Source organism: Peromyscus eremicus, chromosome 8a (genome assembly GCF_949786415.1).
Source record: "Peromyscus eremicus chromosome 8a, PerEre_H2_v1, whole genome shotgun sequence".
In the NCBI taxonomy this organism is placed as follows: domain Eukaryota; kingdom Metazoa; phylum Chordata; class Mammalia; order Rodentia; family Cricetidae; genus Peromyscus; species Peromyscus eremicus.
The window spans coordinates 13,661,892-13,688,074 of record NC_081423.1 but is presented as its reverse complement, the minus strand read 5'-3'; positions in this window follow the sequence as shown (position 1 = coordinate 13,688,074).

Sequence of the window (26,183 nt, the reverse complement as noted above, 5' to 3'; positions counted from 1 at the left end):
TTTATCCTCGTGGAGGGGTATGTTCCAAGACTCTTTGGGGAGGCTTGAACCTTAGATAATAACAAACTCTTTCCATATCCTGAATTTTCTTATATGTAAGCCATGTCCTACGTGGCTTGGGTCCTGAAACTCTGGTTAGGGGCAGTGGGGGAAGGTAGAAAGGACAGACACATAAACATATGTTTATTAGGTCAGGATGGGGAAGGGGGATTAGCATGACCAGTCCCATGTCAAAGTACACATCTACTCCCTACTTCACCTACTGGGGGCTTCCTTTGCTTCCCTGTATGTGTGCATGCCTATGATAAAGTTTACTTTAAAAATTAGGCAGAGTGAGAGGTTAACAAATGCAACAACAAAATAAGAAAATTACAATACATTCGTCCTGGTGGTTTCTGTTGCTGTGATAAAACACTGTGATCAAAAGCAGCTTGGGAAGGAAAGAGTTTGTTTGATTTACACTTCCCCACCACAGTCCATCACTGAAGGAAGTCAGGGAAGGAATGCAAGCAGGAACCTGTTGGCAGGAACCTGTTGGCAGGAACCTGTTGGCAGGAATCTGTTGACAAGTATCTGTTGGCAGGAACCTGTCGGCAGGAACTTACAGGCTAGTTTCTCCCCATGGCTTGCTCATCTTGCTTTTTTATCTAAACAAGGACCACCTGCCTGGGAGTGGCACCAATCACTGTGGACTAGGCCCTCTAGCATCAATTAAAGGAATCAGGACAACTTTCAGTTGAGGCTTCCTACTTATGTGGTTCTAATGTGTGGCAAGCTGACATTAAAACCAGCCATCACAATATTATAATAAAAGTTATCTACAACTTATGAACTACTTTATTTGTGGAATTTTCTACTAGATATTTTAATAATATACATATTGTATACTATTATAGCAGTAGTAATATGGTTGACTACAAGCAACTGAAACCATGAAAAAAAAATTGTTGATAAAGAGGGACTCCTGAATTTAGTTGTATAACTAACCCAGAATAATCCAGGGACTAGAGAATAAGAAACATGCCCCAGTTTCTACAGAAGGTAGCCAGTTTAGAGGGCAAAGTGTGTTTAAAACATTTTCAGTGGTCTAGTCCTTGCACCAAGGCCACATTTGGGGGACTGAAATGCAGTGCTCCGAAAAGACTGTTAGGAAGAAACCAGAAGTTTCCAACACCTTAGCCTGGTGCCGCTCTGGATTTAAGCCCAGCTCCACAATGTGTGCTCTAATGGTACTTATAGGCTCCGGGGCTTTGACGTCCTCCTGTACAAAATGAGACTCATTTAAGAATTTACTCAGTAGGCTTGTTGTGAGGATTGCACTTGGTTTTCTCTGCTAATATATGCTAATGTCCGCTATTTTTTTTAAGGATAAGAAATTGCATGATTAGCCAAGAAGGGGTTAGAGTGGGGATTTCTCTTCTGTTGGCCCTGAAGTTTCTGTCACTTACAGACTTCTTTCCCCATGGTTTATTCTGGAATGAAGAAAGAGGAAGCTGGCTCTCTGGAGGTCCTCAACAAGTTGACAGATGTCCCCTAAGGCAGCTTTCAACAGAGAACTATTCTTTATTATAATTATTATTCTTTGTGATTTACAGTGTGTCTATAAGCCTCTGGGCACAATCATGGAGCAGACTGGAATGAATAAATCTGATCTGTTCCCTTCTTAATTCATGACACTGACAAAATTAAAAATGGAGGCAGGTGGGAAGACGGAGCAAATGAAGTACCCCAAGCTGGATTCCGAGGCAGGTGCAGGGGTGTGTGCCAGAGCATGACCTAGCTAGAGCTGTAGCTAAAGCAAGACAGATGGTCTAACATATCAAGGGAGCTTGAGGACTCCCCAGAAAGCCACAAACCTTTCCAGTCCAAGCCATTTTGTTTAAGGATTCCAGACCTCTGGGATCATGCACAAAAGTGTTAGAACAGTAGGATGCGCTGCTTACTGCTGTAAGCCCACGCAAGGGGCTGAAGGTCACAATATCTGGCTATGTGTAGAACTGGGTTCACATTCAAGTCCAAACCACAGCCTATGGCTTTAACCTTTACCATATATTGGTTTTTTATATAGTATATTATAGTTGCTTAAATATTTATTGTACAACTATGAATTCATCCAAGTGAATGAATACCCAGTATACAAAAGGAGCTTAATACATGTACATGGAAGTTTTTCTATCTTCAAGTACTTTCCCACTGAATTTCCCCTCCTCCCTTATTTCCCAATCATATGACATTTACTACTGAAAATAGGCATATTAGAGAAAAATATTGTTTCCCAAGTCACTAAATTCATTGTTGGGATCTTAGGCCCACATATGAAAAGGCTTGGCTATCAGCAGTATTGGTAGATGGTGGAACCTCAGGAGATGGTGCATAGTCTAAGAAATTTAGCTCACTGGTGGCGTGCCCTTGAAAGGGATATTAGGACCCTGGCCCCTTCCCAGCTGTCATGAAGGAAGCCACTTCCCCATCACAGTCTCACCCACAGTTACATACGGTGTTGCTACAGGCCACAAACAAGACCAAAGGACTGTGCCCGGAACTCTGAACCTGTGAACCCAATGAGCATTAATTTCTTTTAGGTCATTCACTTCATGTGCTTTGTCATGGTGGCGCAACGCAATAGCAACAGCAGAAACACTGACACTCACGTATTGTGCCATCTCTCAAATTTCATTTTTCTCCAGTCATGAGAGCTGTAGTGAGGCCTTCACACCTACCTTAAAAGTAGACATATTCCTCATTTCACTGTGCCCACTTTTTGATCTTGGGAGATGGCTCCATGAACTACTGAGTCAAGAAATGATAAATGGGAATGGTCCTCAGTGGACTTTGTTGTCTCTCTCCCAAAGGCAGCAGGATCCAAACTCTCCCCTCAGCAAGACGTCAGTGAACATGTCGCATCACTTTGGGATGTTTCCTTTTAGTTGATGCCAGAGGATGCCTGAAAGCTATGTGTTGCAGATGCCTGAAAGCTATGTGTTGTGAAGCCCATAGGAGCCATTTCTCCACCAAGGTCAGGCCCAGTCTTTATCCAGGCCACAAATACCTTCTCCACATTGCTAGACTTGCATACTATAGTCAATGTATTATTTCAAGGTAAAATTTTTGATTAAAAGAACTGAAATCTTCCACCATAAATAAATGACATTTGTGGAGACAGGTGTGTTTAACCTGTTTTATACAGTGCATATGTGTATCAAAATATCACATGACACTCCATTAATATATATAATTATGTGCTAGTAAGAAAACAATAAAAAGAATTCTAAATACATTTAATTCACAATTATATTTGATGTTAGGGAAGTATATAAGAATGATGACTAAAATACGATACCCAGAAGTGAAATAGAAATACTACTTCAAATGAAAAGTGAAAAAAGCTTCCAGTTAGCACATGTGCCCCAAAGAATGCTAACAGTCACCTCCAGTCTCTTAAGAAACTGTCAATGCTGTAATGTACAGCCTTCTAGCCACCCCCACCTCCTTTACTGTACAGCTTTTGAGAAAGGATTGGTCCTTCAAACGTCCTTAATGTTTAAGAGGACAAGAAAAGTCCTGTTGTCCCTTCCAGAGAGAACTCAGCCATAATCTCTGTTATGTAAACTCTTTCAAAGAAGCAGTCTTTTCAAAGCTGTTGCTAAGTCATTTGTTGCTATAGCGACGCTTGGCCCTAGAGGCAATATACAGCCATCCTGACTCCAACCTCCAAACACACATGGCCATTATCTCCCCAATACCCTAGGGGAGGGCTCACTTTGCCAAAGCTCTTCATTTAAATCAGCAGCTCCCATCTCAGTTATTTGAATTTCTTGTGCTTGCTACCATGTCCTATCAGGGGCTCTAACAGCAGTTAGGGCAACATATTGAGGTCCTGAGGGTTGGGGTCAGCAATTCTTGGTGTTCAGGATGTCTGGGGTAAACAATGTTCTTCTCCTCTACCATTTCAGATGCTTGTAACTGGAGCAAAATGGTATTAGTGGCTGAGCGACAATCCTGTCCTGATAAAACTGTGGCAATAAATACCACATTCACTAAAGCCAGGTAACTGCTGGACTAAAAGCACAGAGGCAAATCTGAGACCATTCTGAAGTGCTCTCAGAATGTCATGTGTGGCTGCAGGATAGTCTCACTGTAGGAAGATGCTCCACATGCTTAATACCTATGATCTCACTTGATTTTGGCAAAAGCAACATTTTACGTAAGAGAAAAAGAGGCTTAGAGAGATTAAGCAATTTGTCCTCTGGGTAGAGGGTGGCAGCTCTGGTTGATTTCAAACTCTTGCTGTCTGTCTCAGAGCTGCCCACTTGCTCTTTGAGTTGCCTTCAAGGACTGGAATAGACAAGCATGGTGCCTCTACTCAGCGCACAGAGCACCAGGATTTTTTTAGTTGGAAGACGCCATCACCCCCACTGGCAGATGGCGAAGCTCAGCCCTACAGATGTGCTACACCACTGCCAGGTGACTGGTTGAACAGAGAGCTTGGGCTTACAGTTACGTGCCTCTGGAGCCTCTACACGACACTTCCTGATATCTAGAAATCATTAAGCCCAATGCTCTTATTTTGGCAAGGGAGGAAACAGACTAAGAAATACTAAGTGGCTTGATCAAGGTCAACTTTTAGGGTCTAGGGAATCTCCTCCCAGCTTTCCCAGGAAGATGGATGTTTTGTGTTACTTTCCCCATCTCTGTGACCAAATACTTGGCAGGGGAAAAAACACAAAAAACACATAAATGAAACAAGATTTGCTTTGGTTGACACTTTCCAAGGGTCAGGTACGTGGTTGTTTGGCCCATGTCTTAGGGTTTCTATTGCTGTGATCAAACAACAGGACTCAAAGCATGTAGAGGAGGAAAGGGTTTATTTGGCTTACAGTTCCTCACTGTAGTCTATCACTGAAGGAAGTCAGGACAGGAACTCAAACAGGGCAGGATCCTGGAGGCAGGAACTGCTGCAGAGGCCGTGGAGGAGTGCTGCTCACTAGCTTGCTCCTCATGACTTGCTCAGCCTGCTTTCTTATAGAACTCAGGACCACCAGCCTAGGGATGGAACCACCCACCATGGGCTGGGCTCTCCCTGTCAATCACTAATTAAGAAAATGCCCCGAAGGCTTGCCTGTAGCTGGATCTTACAGAGACATTTTCTCAATTGAGGTTCCCTCCTTTTTGAAAACTCTGGCTTGTGTCAAGTTGACACAATACCAGCCAGCACAGCCCATGTGTCATTGTGGCCCAAGTGTGTATACAAGTGTGGGTGGGTGGGGGTGGGGGTCACAACAAACAGGAGACAGAGCGGCAAGCACAGGAAAGAGCACAGAGCTAAGAACCCACATGGGCTTACTCATCAGTAACCCGCTTCCTCCGGTGACACGTTACTTCCTGGAGTGGCCACAGCCTCCCCAAATAGCACCACTAACTGGCGAACAAACATTTAAAACATGAGCCTGTGGGTGACATTTTCTTTTCAAACTGTAGCAGAATCTTTAAGATGTCTTTGTTTGCAGATAGGCCTCTTTTTGCTCAGGCCAAGTCCCCAAAGTGACTGAAACACAGCACCCGAAAACCATGCGTTTAATGTGGAACAGCAGTGCAGCATTGAGCATTCCTATTGGCTAGTCTAACTTCATCTTCCTAGCCTAAAAGCCTCACAGGCAGAGAGATCCTCATAGCGTAGGGGTGGGCCCAGCAAAAGGATGACATGCCTGACTTAATTGATAACTTGATGGGATTTTGAATCACCATGGAAACAAACCTCTGAGATTTTCGAGATAGGGCAACACCATTCCATGGCCTGCAGTCTCCGACGGACTAAAAAGGAGACGAAAGGGGCCTGAGCAGCCACATGTATTCTTTTACTGTGTTACTGATGAGAATGCAGTGTGGCCAGCTGCCCAGGACACTGTGAACTGTATCCTTGAACTGTGAGCCTCTCTGCTACTCTTTTTATAGCAACAAAAGAAATAATAGATACACAGATATTTAGCTGTTGCTCTTGCTCCCCCCTGCTGGGTCACCCTAGATGGCTCTGTCTCTTCTAAAGGTCTTTGCTCCATCATTCAGAGCTTGTTAATTACCTCTTGCTCTAGACTCTGCTTTCTTCCCCTTTACCTTCTAGGTTTTAGCTAGAGATCCACCCTCAGAACTCAACCCCATCCAAATTCGCCCACGCTATGGCGAGCTGTCACTGATAAATTACCCAGCTTGCATGTGCCCACTGTTTCCTGTTGAGACCAAGGGATGCACTCGCTCACTTCCTCTCTGACTCATCGGCGCTCTCATTTCCTACACAATAGTCACCTCAACCAGTAATTGCTTCATTTATTATGTGTTTGACTTCTTGCTCTAGAATGAGCTAGGAGAGGGATGGGCTTTCGTGACATATTACCAAACATTTCCCCTACAGTCAGGATGTCCATTTTCACAGACTGGATGCAGCTGTTTGCAGTGAGACCTACAGACTATACTGACTTGTTACCTAATATGGTGTCTTCTCCAGTGGAATTATTCAAAGACTTCTGTTTCAAGATGGAAGCAAAGGTTGTATTCCAGGTCTCCTTCTAACCTAGGTTGCTTTTTCCTTTCTTGGCTTTGTCCTGATGGTCCCCGCCCCCATTGGCTGAAGATCAGAACACAGTTACCCTACAGGAGTCACATTCATTTGAAGAGGCATTTGTGTCTCCTTGTCTGTGGGCTGGATGCCTGTGGGGGCTGGGGCCCAACCAGCCTCCAGTGGAGGTTCCTTTGCCCTAAGGAACCAGGAGAGCATGCAGTTGCCTAAGAAGCCCATCATAGTCCACCCAGATGATTTGGCAAAGAGTATTCAGGAGGGGCCTCATCTGCCATTTATTTAGTGCCTGAAGGAGGACCAATTGCATTTCAGGGACCAGCACGCCAAACATCACCAGTGCTAGAGGCCCTGGTTGCTTTCAAGGACACTTGTATCTCCGTTTTATTGGTTCAAACATCAAATCTTTCATTCGTTTGCTTGAGAGAGAAAAGACAACCCTGAGCGTTCAGGTTCTGGTTGCCAGTGAACTTCAAGGCCAATCTGGCTTCTCCTCTTACTAGATCTGAAACTTGGGGGAACTCATTTAATTCTTCCGAACCTCAGTGTTTTCTTCCAAAAAATTGGAGCTCAGACTTACTTCCTAGGGTTCCTGTAAAGATTAGTCTAGATTAGACAATGAGGAACAAGCATTGAGTGCGCATTAAGTTCAATTTGTGGTAACCAGTGGTGCAAGGGTAGGTCAGAATTCCCAGCAGTCAGGGCTGCTGGGGTCTTTAAAACAACCCAGTATCTCTCTTTTTAAAAGTAAACAGTTATTTAATTTATTTTAGTATTTTGTGTGTGTGTGTGTGTGTGTGTGTGTGTGTGTGTACATGTATGTCTAGGTGTACCTGTGGGTGTCAGAGGACAACCTGTAGGAGTTGGTTCTCTCCTTTCATCTCATGGGCCTTGGGATAGGACTTAGGTCATCGGGCTTGGTGGCAAGTGCATTTTGGCAGTAGTCCAACAGTTATAGGCTTTGTGGGCATGGGATTTTCCTCTCTTAGTGGTCCAGCCAATGAGAACAATGCATTAGTGTTTTCATACAGTTCCCACGTCATTTAACCTGGTCCCTGATGCTCTTGCAACCGTCCTCCCTCAGCCCAGGTCTGTGGTCTCCCACCTCCCCAGCACTGCGGCAAAGCTGAAGAGGAGCCATGCAAACCAGAGGAAAGTGCAGGTCCACATTCACCAAAATGTGCTGGAAACCATCATCCATTTGCTTAGTTGGGTGATGCTGCGTGTCCCGAGAGCCTCAGATTGCTCGTGTGTGACTATAGTGTGACAATCATTTGGGTCCAGGGCTTGGAAGTTGAAGCTATTTCTATTATACTTTGGGTTTTATTTTTACCCTTGGGGAGTTCCTAATGCACTTGGAATGAGTGAATGTGGCTGCAGTGCTAGTGACTGGTTTCAGTGGTCACTGTCTTTAGGCACTACACGGTTGAGCTTGCTGATGCAGTTGCAGATGGTGACCTTTGATTCAAGTACTCAGATGACCCCAAGCCATTTCCTCCCCCTGCTGTCGACCAGAAGCCTCACAGATAACATGAACACTTGATTAGTGCATATTCAGATACGTATAATATATGATGTGAAGTTGTCTAGAACCATGAGAGAACCCTTTTTTACTGAGATATGTAGCTTCCTGGAATGCAGAACTGTTCAAGGTTGGGATGATGAGAATCATATGGTGCTTACGAGGATATTGGCACACTTGAGCTCACAGTTAGCACAGGAGGAGGAGGCTATAAAGTCACAGAAGTACCAGGTGTCTTTATGGCATTGGTACCTTTCTCTCCATGGTGAAGGGTGCCTTGTGTGGCCGGTAAACATTTCAGTGAATGTTAACATTTCATAATCTGTATATATTTATAATAGTAGTTCTAAAAGCAGTCCATGAGCTCCGTAGTTTACAGATTCATGGCATAGCTAAGTTTTTTAAACCATTTTTTATATCTCTGGTCTTTGCAGTTGTTTATTTATTTGTCATTAGAGTTTTTCAATTTGTAGTAAGTTTTGAAAGAAATCTGCATATCCTTAGGCTGTGCCACCCATTCAAATCTGTATTGCTGTGGGTCAAGATATATTCAAAAACAATGTCCTGATTTTTTTCTCCCTCCTTTCTTTCCCCTCCTTCCTTCCTCCCTTCCCTCTTTCTTTCTGCAATAGCTGGGCTGAAGTTAGCATCAGACGGGCTACTTATGTGGGTGGAGCATCACTTGGCTGCTCTACAGCACTCGGAAGGAGTAATGATCCTGCCCGTGGTTTTTTGAGATTTAGGACCGCTCAGTACAGTTCTCATTGCTCAGCTCTTCATCGTGCATGATGAAGCTCTCTGGGCCCCGAGTCTGGCTGCCAGTCTCACCCACCTCTCATCTCAGCAGCCCACCTAGCTACCAACCTGCCATTATTCAGACGTGCGCCCCAGCTTGTGCCACAGAGCTCTGCCCTCGCCCTGCTTGCCCTGCTCACCCCGTCTTTTCTCTTTGTACTCTTGCTGAATGTCTCACATGCTTCCAGACACGGGTGCTCATTGGGACATTAAATCAGTGCTTACAGTATGGTCTGTTTGCAAATTGTCCCCCCAGTGAGAGAGACACGTGATAGAGCATTTTGACTAAGTACTTTTATGGCTATTGAATCTCAGAATCATAAACTTGTGTTTTAGGTCTCACATTTTTCATTTTATTTTTCTACTAATTCATTTTTATTGCACTGCTGTTCCTTGATGTCCACAGGGGACTGGTTCCTGGACTCCCACAGACACTGAAGGTTGCAGATGCTGAAGTCCCTTATATAATAAAATGCTGTGGAATTTGTATAGGAGATCTATAAATAACCCATATAATATATATGGCAACACACATATAATATATTTGCCACATTTTCCTTTATTCTTAATGAACTGTAACATATAACACAAAGTAAATGCTATGTGAATAGTTGCTGGATTGTATTATTTAGAGAAGAATGGCCTAGAAAAAGTCTGTATGCTCAGGGCAGACACAGGTTGTTTTTCTGAGTACTTTCAATCCATGGTTGGTTGAATCTGTGGCTATGGAGCTCAGGTGCCTTAGTCTGCTTTCTATTGCTGTGATAAAGACCAGGACCAAAAGCAACTTGGGGAAGAAAAGGGTTCTTCCCTGAGTTCATTAAGGGAAGACAAAGCAGGAACCTGGAGGCAGGAGTTCAAGCAGATGCCTCGGAGAAACGCTGCACACTGGTCAGCTTCTCCATGGCCTGCCCAGTGTGCTTTCATATATCACCCAACACTATCTGCCCGCAGTGGGCTGGATTCTCCCACAGCAATCCTCAATCAAGAAAATACCCTACAGACAGGCCAGTATGGTGGAGGCCCTCTTTCAACTGAAGTTCCTTTTTCCCAAGTTGACAAACGAACAAAACTCCAGCACACCAGGGGTACAGAAAGCTAACAACAGTGTACAGAAGTGAGAGGGACTGAGAAACAAAGCAAAACTCCCAGGAGACCTTCCAGTTGGGATCAAGTGCATGGAAGGGAGTTTTGTCTAACAATGTAGTTTTCAAAGCACCTTGAGTGACATGAGAGTGTTTGGAAAGCATAGCTGGGAAAGTGACTATTTGCAATGCCCTAGAAGGCTGGAGAGCAGAGAGGTCTAGATGGAGACAAGGAGAAGGAGGAGCAGCATGTGTGAATGGTCAAGGGGAGGGATGGTCAGGAGAAGGAGCAGCATGTGTGAATGGTCAAGGGCAGGACAGTCAGGAGAAGGAGCGGCATGTGTGAATGGTCAAGGGCAGGACAGTCAGCAGTAAAGGACAGGTGGGTTGGGAGGTGAGTCAATTAAAGAAAGGTAAGGGTTTGAAACTTAAAACTTGGAGCAGTGTTTCGTTGACTGTGGGGAGGTGTGAGTTTTGCTTTGTTTCTCAATCCCTCTCACTTCTGTACACTGTAGCTTTCTGTACTGCTGGTGTGCTGGAGTTTTGTTTGTTTGTTTGTTTGTCAACTTGGGAAAAGGAACCTCAGTATAAAAAGGGCCTCCACCATATTGGCCTGTCTGTAGGGTATTTCCTTGATTGATGACTGATGTGGGAGAATCCAGCCCACTGTGATGGTGCCAACCCTGGGCAGACGGTGCTGGGTTATACATGAAAGCACACTGAGCAGGCCATGCAGAAGCTGACCAGTGTGCAGCTTTCCTCCATAGGATCGGCTCCCATTGCTAAATAGAGGACCCTCTGACCTCTTCATCCCCAACTATAAGCTCCATGAAGGTAAGTTTTTATCATGCTGGCTTGCTCCTCACCAGTCTATTGGTTTTCTACAAAAAAGCCTAGCACAGTGCAGATGCTCAGTAAACATACTTTTGGGTCATGGGATGAGCAGGGAAATGGTAAAACTCAAACTGTAGTGGATTATCCGATTGCCCCTGGACAAAGTTACTTATACCCCACTATCTTCATTCTCTGGGGTCTTAATATAAGTTTTTTAAAAAGTAGTGTTTCATTAAATACCTTCTCTTAAAAAGTATGGCTTTGCCATCAGGGAGAGCTAGGTTTAAGCCCAGGCTTTCCCACCAATCGGCTACAAGTCAGTTGAATTCTCAGAAGCTGTTTTTCCACCTGCTGTATAAATGCCCATTTCACTGAATTCCAGGGGACTGAAGTAATCCAAGTGAAAACACTGGGCACAGCTAGGGAGAGGGCTCAGTATGTAAAATCCTTACCATGCAAGCATAAGGTCCTGAGTTCAATCCCCAGAACCCATGTGAAAAAAAAAAAAAAGAGGCTCATGCATGTAATTCTGAAAGGACCAGGCAGATGCCATAACAGGCTGCTCAGTCTTCTCTCAGAGATCAAGCTTCAATTTCAGTTTCCTGAGACTTGAGCAAGCTGTTTCTGGAAGGGCCATGAACAAAAGTCATAGTCCTTGCAGTAGATAAATCCCTTTCTGCATGTACTGGTACTCTGACTGCTCAAGGTTCAGCCAGTTGTTTACTCTCTGGGACCCCTCACCAACTTAAAGCTACATGCATGGGTCAGTGTGAATGTGCAACCAGCCTTCATGGCAACTCAAGGACAGAGCCTAGACCACTGAGTCAGACCCCACAGTCAGTACATGCTAGGCCAGCCAGTCTCCAGCTCAAGGACAAAGCTTGGGACTTGTCCAGGCCTGTCCAAAAATGATAACTGTAACCCCCAAACAGTAAATTCAAACGTTACACACCCTCACCCAAACATAGGACACAAAGGCTTGTACCACCCTGCTTGTGGTTTTTCTCTTTAAAAGCCCCTCACTCTGAAAGCTCAGGGCCATCCTCCTCCACCCGCCGTATCGGAGTGTTGGACACAGACCAAGTCCAGGCTTGATTGTTATCAACAAAACTCTGTGTGTTTTGCATCGGATATCGGCTCTGTGGTGGTCTTGCTCAGGGGTCTTGAGACATGGGCACAATAATCCCAGCTCTGGGCAGGGAGGCAGGGAGATCCCTGGGGTTTACTGGCCAGCCAGACTCCTCCACCAAGCGGGCTCCGATCCAGTGAGAGTCCATTTTTTATAAAACCATGTGGTCTCTGCCTGAGGAATTATACCAAGTAACCAGCTTTCATTTTCCTAAAACACAGGACGGTATAATAGGTTTTACTCTGAGATATCTGAATAAAATAATATAAAAAATAATATAATGAAAACCCAATACTTGGCTCATAATGTTTAATAATTATTGGTATTAATTATTATGATGATAAATAATTCTTCTCCTGACATCTAAAATTCTCAGCATCAAGATAATTAAAAATGAAACAAAATGCCCATAAAGAGTGCTCCCCAAACTTCTCTGGGGACCAGAGAACGCCAGCAGCTCAAGTTCATGCCTACTCGGTTTGGATGTGGTTGTTAGTAACAGCAGGGGGCGCTGTTTCCTTAATAAAGAACCAACAGGACTCCCAGCAGCTGAGAGCTCTCTGAAGTTTGGAAGTTTGATGAACAGCAGCAAGCTCCTTAAGGCAGGAATTGTGAGGTTCTGACCAGAAACATATTGGCCCTCTGAGCCGATAGCAGGCCAAAAGAGCCCTGAATAACAGGCTCATTTTGTGTTTGGCTGTGTGATGGCTTCCTCCCTCTCCTCTTTTCTTTGTCCTATTTATTTACATGCTAGACAAGAGCTCTGCTGCTTGGCTGTCTTTCTAGTCCTCCCCTTTTCTTTTTTGCTTTACCCTTTATCGTTGAGCAAAGGAAGAAAACTACAAAATTATACTCTAATAACTGAAAGCGCTTTTCAATAGTTAAGTACATTGACACCAGGAGGGAAGAAGAGGGAGGAAGAGGAGGAAAAGGAGGAAGAGGAGGAGGAAGAGGAGAAAGAGGAGATAGAGGGGAAAGAGGGGCACTGGAGCTCTTTGAGGAAGGTCTGTTTCTAATTCCTCTGGTTAGAAGGGTGTGCCTGGCCTGGTAAGATGGCTCAGCAGGTAAAGGAGCTTGCCACCAAACCTGAGGTCCTGAGTTTGAGTCTCAGGACCCACATGGTGGAAGGAGAGAACCAACTCCACTTGTCTTCCAACCTCCACCCATTAACTGTGGCACCTGTACACACAAAAATAAATAAGTAAATAAATGAATACAAATAAATGTAAAATTTGAAAGAAGGTCTGCTTCTCTGTTTTGTTTTGATTTGTTTGTCTCTTTGTTTTTATTTGTCATGGACAAAGTGAACTGCAGGTTTTTCAGCCTTTTATCCATATTCATCAAGGTGACATTTTCAGATGAGAATGGTTTCCAATTTGCCATGAGGCTCAGCCTTGGTCCTGTCCTCATGATTATTAGCAACTTGAAGAAAGACTTCCAAGACTGGCTTCTCAGATCCAGGCACGCACAGTATCTGCACATCTCTCTCTGATCTCAAAAGCCTTTCCTGGCCTCCTACTCCTGTTCAGGTGTTTGTCTGAGCTCTTAGGACGCCATTATTCTTACCCCAGCTCTCAGGTGCTACCATGTAACCTGTCTGCATGCCTGTCTTGGCTAACGTTCTGAATAAAAATGTAAGGTCCTAAGAAACAATGATACCTCATTGTGATATCATGTAAAAGGAAAGAAAAAAGTACCATGTTTATTTGGCCTGAAGTAAAGTGTCGATCCTAGTCTTTAGAACTTGACAGAAAGATGGGACGGGCCAGTGCTGGCTTCACAAATCTGCCTAGAGAACATACACCTGGAGCAGAGGCAGACCCAGGTTGGGGAAGGAAGGTGGGGAAGACTCAAGGTGGCATCCTAAACAGGATTAAGAGGAAAACACTTTGTGGGACATGGGCAGTGACAGTGTTTTCCATAGGTGGTTCTAGATATTCACATCTGGAATCCAGGGTTCTAAAGAGAAAGGTGCTTTGCTGAGCAGAGACTAAGGCGAAGCAAGAGAAGAGCATAGGGCCCAGAGCATGAGGATCCCGTGCTCAGATGGTGAGGGAACATGGGCACCTGAGAGCTGCGCCTTCTTTGGAGCCCACGGCCTGGTCTTCTCTCGGCTGCTCCGGTCCTGACCCTCCGCCTAACAGCACTCCGAGAAGTGAAGGACATTAAATATTATATTTATTCAGTGTCCCCACACACACCCAAGGAAACCTCCAAGGGAATCTGATGACAAGTTGGTGTATTAATTGTTTGAACAAAGATTTCTCTGATGCCTCCTGAGTACAAGGCGTCATGCTGGATCTGCCATACAGGGAGATGTCAGCATCACAGCCTTCAGTGAAGTAAGCCGGGAACTGTTGGCACAGCTGGTCAGGACATACTGTGTCGTGGTCACACTGAAGAGCTGCCTGGGGAGAGGGCCAGAGAGAGCTTCTCAGGAGTGGGATGCTGCACCACGTGGTCTCCGGGGCTGTTTCTTGGTCCTCCAATCCCTTTTCTATGTTTTCACTTCTTCCGTACTCAGAACCCTTTGAAACCCAGGAAAAGATTCCAAACTCTGATTCAAGACAGGCCTACCCAGGGTGTTCAGGCTAGGGAGGGAAGGAAGGAGTGTATGGGGAGAAGGATTCCTTCTAAACTCCGGAAGAAACCTTGCAGTTCTCAGCCATGACTTTCTGGCCACTGTGTGGCCTGCTAGTTTGCAACTCTGGGGTCTGACTGACTTGAGTCATAACCTCTGGCCTAGGAACAGAACAGTGCAGCCCGCAATCAGTTAGCTCCCTGGTAAGATGGGGATGGGAGATCTTCAGAAGGAGGACATTCTGAAATACACAAGAAGCATCAGAAAGAGCATCCTGTACGTGTGAGCAACATTATTGTTATTGCTTTGTGTCTGAAGTGGCATTTTTACCCACAGTTACCCCTGCATGCCAAACAGATCAAAGCTGTATTCCCTGAAACAAAGGAACACGGCTTCATGATTGTCTTTATCGAGGTCCTGAAACTTCTGTACACATATTCCATTTTTTTTCCCTTTTAGGGAGGACAAAATAAATTGCAGGAAAATATAATTTTATTATAAAAAGGGAAAAGCCTGTTTTGCTTAAATTGTGGTGATAAGTTAAACGGCCTTGACCTTACTCTTGTGTGCTGATGGCAGAGGCAGGGAATACCGAACGAACCAGAACAGTCTGGAGCAGCCACCATCAGCAGTGGGCAGCTACTGCATGGGGGAACTTAGCCTTTGTGTTGTGACATCACCTAAATTTTCAATAAATTCAAGGATTCAGACTTTTAAGAAGTGTGTGTGCGCGATTGAGCCTGTATGATAATGAGTATTCAGAGACGGGTAACGCCTGGGGGGCACTCACCAACCTAAGACAGAGCACCTGTGGGGCCTGGGCAAGCATCTCCATGATGGCTAAAGTGACCTGCCGACGTCCCATGCAACCTGTCAGAAGCTCATTATTTAATAAAAGGGGGACCTGTAAGTCCCTGGCCCCCGTTTTGGGTAACTGTTGCCTTGCTTGTGGATCTTGACCTTGATATCCTTCCTGTGCTAATTCCCTGCCAGGTTCCACCCTCCTGAATGCTTAAGGGAAGTTCCTTGTCTGTGTATCCTGAATAATGGGCATTAACAGCTTAGATGCAAGATTGTAAAACATCAGTAGCGAACTTCTGCCCTCCGGGGTTCTCCCATTGTGCTGTAAGCCTGTATTTAAGACCTCCTCCCTCCTTCAATAAATGACATTTGGCATTTAAAATTAAAATATGTGTGTGTGTGTGTGTGTGTGTGTGTGTGTGTGTGTGTGTGTAATTGAATGAATACTGTGAATGTAATCTATGAATACCACAAATGTGATTAATATCATGAGTGTAATTAATGAATATCATGAGTGTAATTTAAAAAATAAAAAAAATAAAAAAAAGAAGTGTGTGTGTGTGTGTGTGTGTGTGTGTGTGTGTGTGTCTTCATGAGGTTATGTGTGTCACACTCATGTAGGTACCTGAGTGGGGCAGGGGCATTAAATCCCCTGAAACTGGAGTTACAAGCCACACGTGCCACCTAAGAGGTAGGTGCTGGGAATAGAGTCTGGGTCCTCTGCAAGGACAGTACAAACTCTCACCCACTGGGCCTTCTCTGCAGCTCCAAGAATCCAGATTTTGAATTAAAGTCCCCTGAGTTCATTTTCTATTACCGTCAGCTGAATTCGAACATACACAGTATGCTTACAGCCCAAAGATTTTAGATCAGCCCTGGACCATTGCAGTTTCAGCGTAGCTTAGTCAAAGGCCCATGCTTAACATGGTATTCAAAGTCCATCCCTCATATCCTATTGTCCAGTCTCCTGGAATCTACCTATATTAGATTCCTCTAAAATGTTCTAATTTTTTGCCTTCTAAGATCCTGTATGTAGGCTACCCTTTCTTCTCCCATCTGCTTGAGGAACGTAATTCTCAGTAATCAAGTCTCAATCAAATGTTACACACCCCCTCCTGGAAGAAGTCCTGAAGTATACCCCTCTGCCAGGAAACCTTCCGGCTTTTACTGGCTCTCAGGAACAATAAATGCCAGCTACCAACACTGCCCCACGGCCCGACTCCTCTTGTCTTCATTTGGAAAGATTCTTGCTGTTAGGCAATGAATTACACACTGCATTTTTAAAACTGTGATTTGTTTCCAAATAAACAAAGAAAAAGACAGATCAGAAGAATGAACCCATGTCTATCATCACACATTCTCAATAACCATCTGCTTATGAGCAATCTATTTCATTTGGATCAGACCTCATTCCCTCATCAAAGTTACTTTGAAATGAATTTCAGAAATCATGCATTCTCATCTGCAATTATTTCTAGATACTCTCTAATAAATGATGCCCTCATTGCAGCATGGACAATTTTTAAGAACATTTATAGAGGTAGACAGACTGGCATCATGAATCCCATTAGCTCATTATCTAACTTTAGTGATGACAGATTCATGAGCAACCTTATTTTACCTGTATCTTCCCTTCCAAAATGATTTTTTTAAGTCAACATTCCCATTCATCTGTAAGCATGTTGTGTTTCTACAAATGAAACAGCCTATATGTAAAACAACAAAAATTTACCTCCTACCACACACAAATTCAGACTGGATTAAGAGCTCATATGTAGACGATCACAGTTTGTAGTTCTTAGAACAAAACACAGAAGGAAATTTCAGTTAGGCAACGAATTATTAGATATTGTAGCAAAATACCAGAAAGCAGCAAATGTTATTTTATTTCTTGTAAAAACCTTTATATACCAAACAACATTATTGAGAAAGTTCAAAGGATAATTTACAGAATAAAAGAGGCTATTGCAAATTCTATACCTAATAAAGGTCTAATATTCAGAATAATAGAGTTCTTATAACTCAACAATCAAAAGGAACAACTAATTTTAAAGAGTCTTAGATAGATATTTATCCAGGAGGAAATAAAAATGACCAAGTACAGAGCATAGATTAACATCAGCCGTCATTGGGGCAATGTAAGTTCAAACCACTTTATACACAATAGGATGGTTATGCTAAGACCCTGAAAAATACCGAGGGAAATGGCAGGGATATGGGGATCCTTGTCCCACTGCCTGAGAATGTACAGCTTCTGTGAAAAATAGTTTGGTGGAGCCTCAAAAAGTTAAACAGAATCATCTAGAAATTCCACTTGTAGGCATGTATCCAAAAGAATTCAAAACAAGTGCTCAAACACATCCACGTACACACCTGTTCATAATAACTAAAATATGAGAGTGGAGTAAAGGTCTGTCAGAAAATGAATGGATAAATTGTAGTGTAACTATATGCCGGATTACCATTCAGTCATTAAAAGCAAGAACTGACACATGCCATACAGTGAATTAATCTCAAAAATGTGCTAAGTGAAAGGTGTAAGACACAAAGGAAACATTTTATACTATCCATTTATATGAAATGTCCAGAATAGGGCAGCCATAGAGAACAATGTATTGGGGTGGCGTCAGGGGAAGTGGGAATCAACTTCTTGATGGACTGAGTTGTATTTTACAATAAAAAAACATTCTGGAACTAGATGGAAACAAATGTATAACATCTTGAATGTACTGAATACCGTCAATTTGTTTGCTTTTAAATGACTTATTTTATGCTATGTGAAGTTGATTTCGGTTCAAATAACTCAAATATCATCTTCATCCCTAAAATGTAACACATTTATTTAATATCAAGTATTCATTTGGTTTAAATTTTTTATCTTTGAAACACACACGTGCCCACACACACTTGCTTGCGCGCGCGCACACACACACACACACACACACACACACACACACACACACACAAGATAATTTCAGTTGGGATTCAAAAAGATTCATACATTCTAAATGGCATAGATAGATAGAGAGATAGAAAGATAGATAGATAGATAGATAGATAGATAGATAGATAGATAGATAGATAGGTAGATAGATAAACAGACAGATAGATGGAGCCTCATAATCTATAAATTGCTCCTCTGTCTATCTCTCTGTCACTGATGTTTTAATAAAGAGACTTCTTGCTGTGTGGGTTCTCAGTTGTGCTCACTGTGTCTCTGTGAGGTTGTCATACCCCTTCATTCCTGCACTGTCTGTAGTTTGAACATTAGATCCTGAGGTATCACAAGATACTATATTTTGTCCTTTGATAGCATGGCTTACTCTTGGGTATGTAAAGTCTGACTGTCTTTCTTTAGTGACATAAGAGTCTATGGATGGCCATCGACTAGAACCATTATGCCACTGATTTCACTAGGGATGTATGAAAGTGTCATATTCTACTTCCTACTGCTTTGCTTAACTTTAATCCTCCCATCCAGAGAAATGTCCTAGCTTTCAAATAGAGTGCCACTATGCAGCTCAGGCTGGCATCGAACTGGGAATCCCTCTCCCTCCTCCTTCTGAGTGCTGGGATTGTAGGCAAGCAATGACACACCAGACCTGAAGTATTGTATTTAACATTACATAGGACTTGTTGGCATAGGAACAGTGTTTGCTCTTCTCTGATTTCCTAGGTTTGAAAAGATAGCCAGATCCCTAAAATCTTGCTGAAGTGATCCTTTTTAGTGTCTTTCTCTAAACACATGGATTGGAGCATCATTACTAGTTTCTAATGCTTTGTATTATTATCTACATTGCTGCCCAATTTGTCCCATTTTTGGCTAGTAGGAACCATTTCAAATGTCTTCAGATTCATTTTGTCCAAGCCCTGATAGCTCTAGATGACTTCCTGGCTGTCTTCCTCTGGGATCCCTGGCTCTCTCTAGTAGTTTCATGCATTTAGTGGTTTCCAGCTGGAAGACTTGATTAGAGAGAAAATCCTGCTGGTGATGTGGCTCAATTGGTGAAGTGTTTGCTTAGCATGCATGAAGTCCTGGCTTCCATCCCTGACACTGTAGCCTCAAAAACCAACCGACCAATCAGTCAATCAGTCAATCAATCAACCGACCAATCAGTCAATCAGTCAATCAATCAATCAATCAAGTCCTCTGCTTCTGTAAAGAGCATCTGGCTATAAAAATTTAATGATCATTTCTTCACAGATGCATCCTGTTGAAAATAATACCCCACAACATGGAAGTTCGAGGCACTTCCTTTTCACTCATCCGCAGCACAGTGGGAATGCCCCCAAACATACGTCAATTGCCATGCTGGGGCTTTATCCCTTTCACTCACTCATTAACACAGCATGCCACAATCTTGACATTAATGTCACCATCTCAGTGACAAAGAAACTGAGGTTTAGTCAATGGAATCACCTGCTCATGAATGGCAGTTCACACAGAATGATGTATGTCACTGAGTCTAGTCAGGTGCTCCCGACTCCGCAGCACAGTGGGACTGGACCTACTTAGAAGGTGGATGAGGTGGTCAGGTACGTTTTGAGCTCTTCAGATGCCATTTCATTCTGTTTCTAGTTATTATAGTGAATACCACTACTGTATTTTATGTTTTAAAAAAGCTCTTATGTAACATTAAAAGTATTATTACTGAAAATAATGAAATTTCACTTCCCACTACCTTAAAGAGAAGCTATGTTTATTTTTGTCTTCTTTAAAGATGACTAGAAAGTCAAGGATCTTCATGAAATCAGTTTTAGGGATTTTCCAGGGAGGACTGCAAACTGTTTATCAAATTCTCATTGATTTCTCCCCCACAGGAATTGCCAATGACAGGCAGCACAAAAAGGATTTTCTTTGTGCCTCCTTCCCACCCTTCTGAACCAATATTGAAATAAAACTTTGAAAAGAAAATGCAGAATAGTCCCGGAGGCCCTGAGGTTACAATCTCTAATCCTCTCTCTTTTTTAAGTTAGCCTCAAATTATTTACTTCTCTTAACACTTTGAACAAGGCACTCTTCCAAGCATTTTACAAGCATTAACTCGCTTATTCCTCCCATGAAGCCCCTGTGAGGTGAGTACAATCATTATTGTGTGTCCCAAACGAAGAGACTGAGGCATAGAGGACAAGTCATTTGGCTCAAGGTGATGCAGCCGGTGAGCTGTGGGGCTGCGTGGAAGGCAACATGTCTGAATACACTCTGCTTCTCCACCTGAGGCTCTGCAGCTGTGACACTCAAGTCTACAGGACTCTATGTTTTGGGAGTTAGTTTCTATTAGTAAACGTGCCAAGGGAGGAGGGGGAGCACTTTCTAGACCCTGTGATTATCTCACCTGACTCCAGATTTTAAATCCAACTCATCAGTTCACACCTGTCTTCTTCTGGATGCCAGATGACCAGAAATTTTAAATGTTGTGTTTTATTTTTCCCTAATCAGATTTCTTCTTGACAAAAGAAACAGAAATCCTGTTTTAGAGGTAGCCCCTGCTTGTGGATTCCCAGACACTATAATAGAGCCAACATCTGGTTGAAGAGGCAGTTACATTTCAGGTGTCTAGTCAGGTTTCCATGGCAGCAGCCCCTGACCATCTATGCTTGAATCTTTTACGTTTCAATATGGCTTTAAGGACGGTAAACATGATGGTAGCATCAGGGATTCTAATCATTGTTTTTAATTTGATTAACTTTATTATTAAAAATCTTGCAAATAAATAGCATCACATGACAAAATTAACCAGACCCAATGTTATACATATCAAAGTATTTTTTAAATTATTTAATTTTATTGAGATTATAATATAATTGTATAATTTTTCCTTTTCTTTTCTCCCTCCAAACTCTCCAATACACCCTTCCTTGCACTCTGAAAATTCATGAATTCTATTTTTTATTGTTATTTGTCTATTGTTTGTTATTTTTACTATCTGTTGATACATATGTGTGTGTGTGTGTGTGTGTGTGTGTGTGTATATATATATATATTCCTAACTACAACCTACTCAGTGTGTTAGTGTTACTTGTATGTGTGTTTTCAAGGCTGACCACTTGGTATTAGATAACCAGTTGGTGTGCTCTCCCCAGGGAAGAATATTTCTCCCGCTCTTATCATTCCTTAATTGCCTATAGTTTATTTCTAGGTTTGAAGCCTGGTAAGCCATCCCCCTCCTTGTCCACTTTAGCGTTTCTGTTGCCCTGTTCAGCTCACGTTTAGGCAGTCATGTTGGTGAGATTTTATGGGTGTAGTTTCTGACATTCCTAGGAGACAAAATATTGCAGCCGACTCCCCAAAGGGAATCCTAATCTTAGGGCTAACACCTACTTGGTGGTCACTGAAGTCAAAGAGTATTAGAGTTTCTGTGCTGTTTGAGCTTCGCAATAGGGCTTCGAGACTGAGACAGAACCAATGCATATTTCAGATGAAGAAATCGAAGTGAATCACTGATGTGGAGTTAGAAATTGGTCTGAAAACCAGGATGTGAATTACCTTTTCTGAATGGCCTCTTACATTACAGAGGCAGGAACTTAAGGTAAAGCTGTCATCAGCAGGCAGAGAAATTCAGTTTAAGATTACTTCTTTCTGTATTCATCCATCCATAAGTATTTCCCAAGTTATGATTGTGCTAGGTCATAGACAACAGCAGAGGGATCAGGACCCAGTACTTCATGGACCCACAGAGACCCTGTCATGGAAGAGAAGGGGTCTTTCCAAAGAGATTAAGATGGTTGTGAAGTCAGGTCCCTGGTGATGCCCTTTAGTGCCATAGCTGTCATGAGGGGTTTAGCAAAGACTGCCATGGGGATGCAGCAAGAAAGAATAAATAAATAGCAGAAAAGGCTGGAGGTAAGTCGAGGGGCATTCTGGGCATCAGAGATGATACGCTTAAATGTGGGTCGAAATAAGATGACTTCAGGGAGATACAAAACAAATAGCATGATTTCAAAAGGAGGCAGTGGTGGAGTCTTCCAAAGAAGCTTCTAGAAGAGGACTGTCATGAGCTATCTGCTGCAGCCTTTCTCATCCCCCATGTGTGAGGAGCTATAGCCAGGGAGTGGGAGTGGGCCCTTGACAAGGACACCACCACTCTGGAAAGTCAGAACATCTGATGATGCTAATGATAGCATCTGGTATATTGCCAACCCTGTCTAAACTCCCTGTGGCTGCTTGTAAGGCACCTGAGGTCCCAAGGCACATCTGGTATATTGCCAACCCTGTCTAAACTCCCTGTGGCTGCTCGTAAGGCACCTGAGGTCCCAAGGCAGGAAACAACATGAGTTCTTTCTGAAGACACTCCTCAAGAAATAAGTTACTATCCCAGCACAGGAGAGCTGCTCCAGGGGCACGGAGGAGAGATGAGGAAATCATCACACTCAGCTTGGGGCATGCCGGCCGCCGTATTCATGGGCAACCAGTGTATTTCGCTGCTGGAGAGGCAAACTGTGGGCCGCTTTGACATTGCATGTGTCTATAGCCCTGAAGATGTGTGATGTAGATTCAGACTAGGTTCAGTTCAGCCTGGGGCTTTGTTCACTCGTTTGCTGTGGGACTTGGGCCTCTGTCTCTGGTTTTAATGTCTCTGAAATGAGAGTGGTTATATCCACCTGTTCGGGGACATTAGGTGAGATGATGTGTAGAGACTGTTCTGCCATGCCTGGCACATAGCACTTGATAAATGATGGTGAATGGTGTCATTCTGAGCATGGCTAAGGAGGTCAGTGACCCTGACAAAAATCCTGTGGGCCCAGCATGGGACTGTGAGTTAGGAATCTGAACTTTTATCTCCTATTGTTATGAGATACAACACATACATTTTAGTTTTGAGATTGTTTTTTTACTTACTGCTTTTTGGGTGAGAGAATTGTAATAGTTTGTTTGGAGTGCCAGACAAATGCCATGGATTGGGTGGTTTAAACATCAGAATCTCATTTGTTTCAGCTCTGGAGGCTAGGAAGTCCTCATTCAACATGCTGGTCACTTTGGCTTCTGATGGAAGTTTGCAAATGGCTCACCCTCTGTCCTGTGTGGTGGAATGTCAGACTAGGTCTCCACCTTCACAGCCTCACTTCACCTTGACGAACTGCCTCATTCCTGATGCGGTCACCCTGGGAGGCTGGGTGAGGGTTTCAGTGTGTACATTACAGCACAGTTCAGTCCACAGCAAGCATATTCTTCCTAATCTTCATTTTAATATTCCATCAATATGAATGCCATCATTTACTTGGTCTTTTCCTTCATTCTGGACAGTCAGCTTATTTTCCAGTATTTTGTTGTTGAGACAGGCTGTATAGTACAGGCTAGCTTTAAACTCTTGAACCTACTGTTCAGCCTTCTGAGTGTTCGATGATACAGATGTGCACCACTATGACAAGCTGTTATTAAATTTTCTAGTATCTCTAAAAGTATCACTTTCCAAAAATGTCATAAATTAATTTTTAAATTAATTTTTGTTAATTAATTTACACAAAATTATTCATTCTGTTCTACCTCTGACAATGAGTGAGAATGAAATTTTCATGTGCTTCTTTACATGGGAAAATGTCTCCATCAATTCATATATTACTTTTACCATTTAGTGCTTAGTATAGACAGACATACAACATTATTCTGCAGTTTTGTTTATTTCTATTTTTCTCTGAGTGGCATCTCTAACCCAAAAGGTAAGCCATAGATGATATTGGCTTGAGCAACAACAATCACTACTCATTACAAATGCTTAACGATTATTTTTACTTTTTAATTACATGTTTATGTTTGCGTGTGTGTGTTGTGTGTGTGTGTGTGTGTGTGTGTGTGTGTGTGTGTATGGGGGGAATGTCTGTCTATGTGTGAGTGCAGACGAGGACCTTGGATCCCTTGGAGCTGGTTTTACGGGTAGCTGTAAGTTGCCTGAGGTAGATTCTGGGAACTGAACTTGGACCCTCTACAGGAACAATAAATTCTTCTAATTGCTGAGTCATATCTCCACATCCCACTATTATTTTTTAATTTGGGAGGGTTTTGTTTACTTTCAAGAGGAAATGATAATCAGCAGAGGAGTTTTTAAAACATGTGACTTCGCTCCCCTCTCAGGGTCTGGGTCAGCCCTTCCCTGACTTGGCAGGTGACGGGTTTGAGGGCAGCCTTTCTTCTCCTCTGGGAATCTTCACCCTGGTTCCTTTCAGTCCTCACTTTTTTCAGACTGTGCAATTTGTTCACCTCATCGCTCTGTCATGCCTCACACCTGCCACTTCTTCATCCCACAATGCTCTTCTCCCCTCAGGGGATGAACTCACCCAGAAACAGGCTCTCAGCCAGCAGTGAATTCCACATTCCATACTCCAGCGCCTTAGAAACCAATGATGAATAGCTTTCAGGGCTATGTGCATTTAAAAACTGGACATGCAAAGCTGAAGGGATGAGTTAGACATGGAGGAACTTTAGAGAGAAGCAGTACAGGGGATGAAGAGACAGGAATGAGCTGAAACCATCCATGGAGTAGGATTCAGGGAATTCCCACGAGTTCATTATGAACCTGCCAACTTTTCCTTTTCCTATCTGAGTGTGTTTGGGTTATAACTTCAGAAGCATGAGTGTGCTCATTAGATTCGTCCACTGTGAACATTTCATCTCATCTGTTTTCTCTTTGTACACACACACACACACACACACACACACACACACACACACACACACACACGTGCACTTTTCCTGAGCAATATGAGAGCTGCAGTTAACATAGCCCTGTACCCATGAATGTTTCCCTGTGAGCTTCTAAGGATGAAGATATTCTCTTACACTGGTTATCACTGTGTAAGTTTGAAAATTGATGTGACTTTAAAAATTCAAATCTTCTGCTCACATTCTACTTCTGTTAGCTGAGCACTGATCTTTACAGTGAGTTTCCCTGCGGTATGACATCCCACCCAGAGTCAGGTTTTGTGTTTCAGTATCTTATTTCCTAATCTCCTTAAATGTGAAATGTCTCCATCTTTCCCTCTCTTTGCTTCAGTCACTTTCTGAAAGTGGCTGGGCTCACCTCAGTTTGAATCCTCACTTTACCACATAAGAGCTGATTGACAAAATGAACTGCTTCGTCTCCTAGGCTCGATCTTCTCATCTGCTAAATGGGGCAGCAATACTATAAGCAGATACTTATAGTATATACTATTGCAGGATAGCAGTGGGAGAGATAAGAACAAGAACAAGATGTGTTGAAAATCCAACAAAATCATGCTGCCTTAACCCCCTACCCAGTTACTTAGAACCTTTGCAGTGATCAATACATTTGGTTAATTAGCAATGGGTAAGTTATTGGTGAGTTACGGTTAGCTTCACCTTTGCCATTTGTGGTTATGTGGTCTTGAGGAAGGTGTTTGCCTCTTAGTGACCTAATGTCCTTGGTTATTAAGATGGAGCTTTCAGTCTTTTCCTCCTGGGGCTGAAGGAAATTCCCCAGGCAGAGTGCTGGTGTGTGAGAGTGTGCATCTAGTGGACTTGCCTCCCACCTCCCCTCTTAGTAACCGCCCCTCCTCCCGTTCATGCAGAATTAGCCAAAGAACAGTTTGTGGGCATTAACTCTGGGGCCAAATTCTTTCAGCAGGTGCAAGTCCTGAACACCAATGCTGCTAGCTGTTGAAAGTCGAAGCTGGAAAACCTCACCTTCCCCGTAGAGGGTTTTTTTTTTTTTTTAAACCAAGTGTATTTTGGAATAATCTCCTCTCTGTTGCTCAAACAAACTGTCATTGTGGGTGTGGTGGGTTAGGTGGAGGTTTGGGGTGTGGGTTGTCAGATTGCTGGGTAGCTGTGATTCATTGTTGATTGAAATTTGAGTCTGGACTGTGTGACCTTGGTATCATCATGGAAACTCTGGTGTAAGTGGCCATCCAAA